The following is an 8,429-nucleotide window of genomic DNA, read 5'->3' as shown; positions in this document are numbered from 1 at the left end:
TCAGACCAAATTACAAATCATCCAATAAAATGTTATATGACTCCAAATGTATCATGCAACCTAACCAAACAGACTAAGTAAACAATGGCACGAAAATAAAAACAGCGGGAAGACAAATAAATGTTTTCTATGCAATCAAAATGAACATCATGTTCGCATGGACACACAGTAGCTTGCATCGCTGCCATAGAATACATTTTCTCAAATGTTGAAAATAAATGTAAATGTATATTTTAAGACATTGTTACGAAATAGTCACTTATAGTGTGTTATTCTTTATAAAATTGCCCTGCATACATGAATCCATCTGCTGTCATCACCCAAAGGCACACAGCCAGTGTTATTTCACTTCCACCCCCCAGTCAAGAAACACCGCCAAGCTGTCACAGTGTAGAAGACTGTAATTGAAATCTACAGAAAGGGGTTAATGCTAACACTTGATAGTAAAATGACCTGAAACCACAACATTCAACTAAAGTGGAAATAAATTGTAACTTGCACCAATATAATATGTTGCTTTGAAAGAAAGACACAGATCGTATTCTTTTATTTTGATCCGTTGTCTTTTTTTTGCAAGGCAATGGTGATTCCTGTTGAATAGTGATACGTGCAAAGATTTTCATGGGACAAATTCAATAAAACGCTGACCTCAAGAAAAGGTGGTCAGCCAATCACTGAAGCCAAATTAGACACAGCTGAGGATCAAGACAAATGTGACCTAACATGAATACATTAAAGAATTATTCACATGTCAAGGAGCTCGGAATTCGAGTGACCTTGTTTCTAGAAAGATAAATTGCTGTTGAATATCTTCATGGCTTTACCATTTGCAATGAGTCAGGAAATTGGAGTGAACTGTCTATTTCCATTGGATTACAAAGGCCATATCCTGTGGATCGCAAATATACCAACTTTTTCCAAAAATGGCAGTATTTTTATTTTTGCTTCACTGGAAAAAGGTCAACTGGGAGAAAACATGTTTTTGTCACGGCTTTAATATAAATTACACTTTACAATATGTCTATGTGTGGAAGGATAAACTGCTTTAGGTTATTCTATTGGAGGAACCAAACCTGTACCAAGATATTTACTCATGTAGGATATTAGCACAGGTGAAGAGGTGGACTATATTTCATGATTACACTCTGCAGGTATCCATATCAAAAAACTTGTGTAATGTCATGAAAAAAGACAGTAGGAATACAATTGTTGGCATAAAATAAATGTAACATAGTGAAATCAGTTGGCATAAGATAATAACATAATATTATAGACTGAAGTTAAAAAAAGCATGTATCCTGTTTGACTCACACACCCTCTCTCCCTCACACAAACACACACACAAACATACTGTACATGTATATAAAATCCTATGTTGTCCACGCTTGGCGGACCGCCCTTCTGTTTCAGTTACGTGACTGATGCTGATTGCTGCACATGAAATAATGCATGGCTAGCCTTCAGGCCATTGCATATGTTACTGTAACACACAATGCCATCACTCACTGGGGTCTATATTAAACTACACAGTACACACTTACTGACATTTGCGCATGCATGTCCAGTTTCTGTTACTGTTTTTGTGTAAATTAGTATTTTTTTTATAGTTTTAGGAAACAGAAAACGGCTTTCTTCTGTATTTTCTAGTGTAGTTTTATGTCTTGAGGCACATTATTTTGTCTCAGTGTGTCTGCTGGTCTTTTTTACTCAGCATCCTCAAACATCCTGTTTATTTCTTCTCAGCCCACTCCTCCTCCACATTACTTTCAGCAACTGCGTGGAGTCATCAGAAGGAGTTGGTGGTGGTGAGTAGATTTTTCTAAGAGAGGAGGAGAGCAGAGAGGGTGGAGTGATTTTCAAAAGCAACATTTCTTATAAAATTGCTACTCCTACTTTGTCCTGAGTCACAGTCTGCAATATAAGATGACTCAGAGATATTTTAGTTGTGACTACTAGTATATATATATATATATATATATATATATATATATATATATATATATATATATATATATATATATATATATAGGGTACATCAACATTTGTATGTGAGTCACATTGTCTGCTTACATGACAATATGTTGGTAATGATACTCTGTATAGGAAAATATAACATATGGTCATGCTACACCCATTAGTATACTTATGATACTTAGCTGATAATACCTATGTAGCCAGGTGATTTAAACTATTTATTAGTGGCAGCTGGTGAAACATATTTTAGGTGGGGCTGTGGAAGATGGGGGGGATGGGGACATATTTTATACCAGGGGTCTGCAACCTTTTTGAAACTGAGAGCTATACCTGAAGGATAATGAACTATGGAGGGCTGNTTGTTTATTTTCTGTCCCTCCAGAGCTCCCTCAGCAACATGTCTGTAATGGGAGTTCCTTTCCTGACTACAGAGCTGCTGGTCAGTGAGAACCTCCTCCTCATTACAGACATGTTGCTGAGGGAGCTCTGGAGGGACAGAAAATAAACAAAGTACTGTTAGTGTGGTGTTAGGGAAGCAAATTGCATTCAATGCTGGGCAATGGTGTTAAGATCAATATCACAATATCAAGACAACAACAAACAAGACTATATAAATGCATTATGCATAAAATGTATAAATCAATGTTACGAAATAAAAATAAAAACATTAGGCCACCAACTTTTTAAACTATAACATATTCTAACAATGTGTATTTTAACTGCTGTGCTTTGTGTATTTGTAATAGAAAATATTATACTCATTTACTTACTTTAATAATATCATTGTGTGATTCTTATTTGCTAATGTGTATCTATATTTACTACTTTTCAAACATCTTAGATAAGCTTGGGAACATTCCTTATCTGAATGTTGTTAGCTACACTCTATGTGCACCAACAGTATGACCTTCAATAAAATGAATGAAATAAAATACGACAAAGAAAGCTGAATGTTTTGATTCTCTGTCTACATTTGATAAAGAAATTCCCGCCACAGTATTTTTGATCTGTTGTTTGGGATCTGAATGTGAATTAGCATTAGTTGTATTGTTAAGGTACAACAAAGAATATCCATTAATTTTAGCTCACTTTTAGCTGACTATTTTAACTGTTTATCTATTACATTTTTGGATTCTTGTACAACATTCCTGCATCGTTTCTGAACATCTTTAGATTACCACTGGATTTAGTTAACGACCGACAGGTGTGTTCAAAGATCAAAGTGTTTCCACGGCAACGCCCTGCCAGTGAACGAGAGACAGCCTGTCAGAGAATGTATTGACAATATTGTGTTGCACTTCTAAGTAAAAAACTGTAACTCCAATCAGCTACATCTCCAACCCAGAGCATTTAGGATACCAGATGAACACCTAATGAATCTCGTGTTTGCTATATGTGCAAGTCCATTTGATTAAATGAGCCTATCGGTGCGGCCGGGACAAATATCCCTACATTGTGATCACCAAAGTACGAAGAGTGAAAATTGTGGCCAGCCGAGCAATAGTTGGAAAAAAAACTCAGAATATTTTCCAGCTCCTCTCCCCTCTAGCCGTGATGTCACCACTCTAAGTCTTAACGAGCTTTCCCATTCGGCCCTTCCACACGGCGGCGTGCATTGAAGCTTCAACGCTTCTCCCATTCACTTTGAATGGGGTGACGTCTCGCTTTGCCGAACTGCATTGTTTTTCCGTCGCTTCGCATTGCTCGCTTCAAAAGTTTAGCAATGTTCAACTTTTGAAGCTTTGAAGGAAGCGTCAGCCAATCAAATCATATGCCAGTACAAGCTTTAGCCAATCAAACCGCGTGCTTGTGTGTCCGGGGCGGGAGATTCATGTTGTTGGTTGAGTTTCAGACACGCCCGACGGTTAGCTTCAACGCACGCCGCCGTGTGGACGCTGCGATACACACCCATTATAAAATGTGAAACACTGTGAAATGTCCACAAAAGGTAAGCTGCGACTACGTGAGAACCGTACTAGCTATCAAAAATATCCAAATAGTCTAATAAAGTCCATAGTCCCGAGAACCGTTTAAACTTGTAATTGTTGTCCTACGTTAAAGTGTGTGGAATCTGTATGGGGTCAAAGGAGTGTTTCTGAGCTCTGTTCAAATGGATTTTCAATTAATTCCTATGTAGCAAATTATCGCAGTTTTCAGCAAATTTGCGTGAAAACGGCTAGGCGAATCTCTTATAAAAGACATAGCAACCCGATCACGGTTATTCCGAAACATTTTGATGTGTTTTTTGTGTCTTTAGTGTCAACGCTGCCGGACGAGTAGCATGACAACATTTGTGGCAGAAGAAGGAGAATAGGGTGGGATAAGTATGTTGAATACTATACTGTGTGTGGCTTCGCCAGTCACACAGAATAAGAAAGTATTTTATTGTTTGTTACACACCTGTTCTATGCAGCTTTATCTGAGGCTTGCCTACAGACTCTTTTGCACAATTCTGAACGCTGTGCACACTTTCCTCATCAGTAAGAGTCACCATGAAGACATCAGTCTCCTGCTTTAGTTCAAGCTGCTCTTCCTCCTGACTGGTGCAAAGTTCCTCCTGTTCCTCTTTAATCTGTGGAGGCTCTGGGTCCTCTTGGTCCAGACTGGAGTTCCTTTCCTGACTACAGAGCTGCTGGTCAGTGAGAACCTCATCCTCAATACAGACATGTTGCTGAGGGAGCTCTGGCGGGACAGAAAATAAATAAAGTACTGTTAGTGTGGGGTTAGGGAAGCAAATTGCATTCAATGCTGGGCAATGGTGTTAAGATCAATATCACAATATCAAGACAACAACAAACAAGACTACAGAAATGCATTATGCATAACATTTATAAAATATAAATTAAAAAACATTAGGCCACCAACTTTTTTAAACTATAACATATTCTAACAATGTGTATTTTAACTGCTGGGCTTTGTGATCTATTGTTGGAGATCTGAATGTGAATTAATAAACAGAAAATAGCTAACAAGATACTTTAACCATAATGAATTCCATTCAGATTGTTTTATAATTTGTAAGAACTTGATAGGAAATAATAAAGTATTTTATTGTTTGTTACCAGTGTTGGGCAAGTTACATTTAAAAAGTAACTAGTAATAGTTATAGTTTCTGCTCTCAAAAAAGTAACTAGTTACTTTATTAGTTATTAAATTATAAAAGTAACTAGTAACAAGTTACTTTACTTTAAAAATAATACAAATACAAGTTGTTGTGTTGTTCTGTGGCACAGTAAGAGAAAAGACAACTCCCCATCATTGTAGCAATTATCATTATGAAATGTAGCTGAACAATAAAACACAAAAGATGTGTTTAGACATTTTGACAGGCATCTTTATTGTAGCCTCAACAATCAAGTTCTAAGTAGTGCACTTGTAGTGCAATATGAAATAAAAACAACTACCTCTTTTGGCAGTAACAATTAAATAAATAATAAACTGTCAGACTGACACTGAAGACAAACAAACTATTTTCAGCCTCACAAAAACAAACTAACAGTGAAATAATTTACCTCACATCTGGCCATTTAGCATAAACTAAATCAATAGTGGTGGATAAACTTAAGAAGAGGTGCTTTCAGCCTTATAAGTAATCTCCATGTTGTAAATGCGCTGCTGCTCTCGCTGATACTTGCATCTGCCATAGTGTGTGTGTGTCTGCGTATTTTCCCCATAAGGCAAGACCCGCCCAACTCTGTCTCTGATTGGCTTACCCTGAAATGTTACCCCGCGTTAACCAATCATCACTCCTCTCTGGTCACTTTCACTTTTCCATGGTGCTGTGAGAGGACATCGCTGTATTCGCCTGTAAGTTACATCCGCAGGGAGATTCGGTTCAGTTCCATCACATAATGTAACGCAGTAACGCACCCATTTAAATCACAGTAACTATAACGGTGTTACTTAATGGGAATAGGTAACTAGTAACGCTATTAGTTACCGCAAAAGGTAGTTGCGTTACAGTAACGCGTTAGTCCCAACACTGCAGATAATACATCCACACGTCTGTTAGAATAGACTTTAGTTTTCCTGTTTCCTCTTTTTTTTGGAATAGTCTCTTTTATGGATTAGCGTGATTTCTTTTTTTAATTTCATTTGGAAAAACTTTCAAGCATATCTTGTGACAATTTGTGTCTGTTCACACTCACTTGTACTATAGTATTAGGACCACATGTGAGTTCAGAGTCACAATCCACAAAAAACAAAACACTTCTGGTCAAAAACGTTTCAAATCTTGCCCTAATCCTCTTCCGTACACTTGCGTCTTTCCAATGACTTTACATGAAGTCGGAGCAATTTTTTCAATTTTGACTTTTCTTTCTGAACTTACCATTAAGAACACAAGTGGGTGACATCTGTGAGAGAATATGAGTCCCTATATCTCAAAAACAAAGACTGTTTTGTAATTTCTGTCCTAAACACACACTCAAGTTAGCCATTGACATCCTAAATGTAATTGTCTATCTAATGAAACTAGAAACCGTCTTGAAATAGTGTCTCACGAGCTGCTACGTCAAATTTGGGCATGGGCGTACAACCAATGGAGCTTTCCTTGCTTCCTATCCTCAGGCCTCTGGTTCCCTTGATAATTTTGAACGCAGTCTTCATTTTGATCTCGACTTCACATTTGAAAAAGATTCCAAATCGAGCCTAAGTTGTTAATTGCATGGGGACATTTTTCGGATTTCCCATTTGTCAGTTTCACAGTAACATCGATGACATAATTCTAGACGAGTATATATATAGTTTGAGAATAATACATCCATCACTGTGAGGGAAAGTTGCCAGTCCTCCCAGTTAAACTGTCAGCTCTTCATGAGTATCTCCAGAGGGGGAGAGGCCTCCGGAGAGAAGCTGCTAATCCACCCTGACACTGACTCCAACTTCACTCACTGTACGGAGGAAATGGATTTAAAGGAAGCTTATAGAGGATTCACTTTCGGAGTCATTCTTCTGCTCCCAGGCTATAAAGCAATTAAAGATCACATACTGTATATATCGGAGTATCTAGGTCTTAAATTGACGAGACCCTGTCACGTAAAAACAGTTTAAAGAGTGAATACATCTGACGCTAGATCACTGAAGCGCTCACTGAAGAGAGGGAGGAAAGATTTCTGTTGACTGCAGGCTCGTTGTGACGTGGAGAAAAAACTAAAAATGCCTCCAAACCAAGTCCTTTGAGCATCTTCTGAAACACTGTCACTTGTATCACTGTAGGTTGGTGCAACAGCGCCATCTGCTGTTGATAAAACCTGGTGAAGGCTACACTGACACCTCCACAGTGTGAACAGTGTGATCAAAGATGAGATAAATGGTTTAGGAAACATGTCCGCTTGTTGTTAGTATCAGAAGAGCTATAAGGAGGTTGGATGTCAGCCTTCATGGCCATTAACACACATTTAGGGACACAATATTAGAAATAAATGCATTTCATCATTATCTTGTTGGTGGAAATCCCAAGACAATTGCCCCAGAAGTGCCTTAAGCCTGCATTGTATCTACCGTCCAGCAGGGGGCGACTCCACCGTTTGCAAAAAGAAGTCTGATTGTATAGAAGTCTATGAGAAAATGAACCAACTTTGTTCTTGTTTAATTACCTCGGTAAGCAGATTGCTAATGAGTTTGGAGTCTTAATCTCTACTTTCAAGAGTTCAATACAGCATGATGTTGTTTCTGTAAATTATAGTCCAATTCAGATTAAAGTAGACGATAAAACAGCTTGTGTTTTAGGGCGTGGCTGCTTTGTTTTAGAAACATGCAGTCAAAGTAAAACATGTATCAATCAATCACATCTTATTTATATAGCAATACCACAGGTTACACATTTGTCCCCCAAAGAAACCCCACCATTTAAAAGGTAATGTCAGGATGTCTGTAAATCCGCCTCTCGATAATTGTTTTGAAAAACATTTATGTCATAATATACATAAATGACCCCAAAAAACTCCACAAAGTTTCCATTTATTTACTGAAAGTGTACTCTTTGCCTACTCCCTGTTTCCAAAGTGCTGATTCTCTGTCTGTTACTTTAGATGAAAATAAGGAGCCCCTCCCCACGCCCCTCTGAGAGACATTTGGTTACAAAGAACTCAATGGTGCTCTAGGAGGAGATTCAGGTGATAAGGGGGGGGGGGGTTACCTTGGTTGCTGATTGGCTAATGGTTACACAAGACAACACATCGTTATGACATCATAAAGTGGCCAAAATCTGATCAGCTCATTTTCAGACAGGTTTTTATAGAAATGGATCAAAAAGAGAGAGAATCTTTGTTCCTGAAACTTTCAGAGTCTCTTTCCACAGAGAGGACACATGTTGATGTAGAAGAGACATGAAGAAGAGGGGACACATGTTGATGTAGAAGAGACATGGAGAAGAGGGGACACATGTTGATGTAGAAGAGACATGAAGAAGAGGGGACACATGTTGATGTAGAAGAGACATGAAGAAGAGGGGA

Source organism: Notothenia coriiceps, unplaced genomic scaffold (assembly GCF_000735185.1).
Source record: "Notothenia coriiceps isolate Sejong01 unplaced genomic scaffold, NC01 NC01_scaffold00001083, whole genome shotgun sequence".
Taxonomy (NCBI): Eukaryota; Metazoa; Chordata; class Actinopteri; order Perciformes; family Nototheniidae; genus Notothenia; species Notothenia coriiceps.
This window is presented reverse-complemented; position numbering follows the sequence as displayed.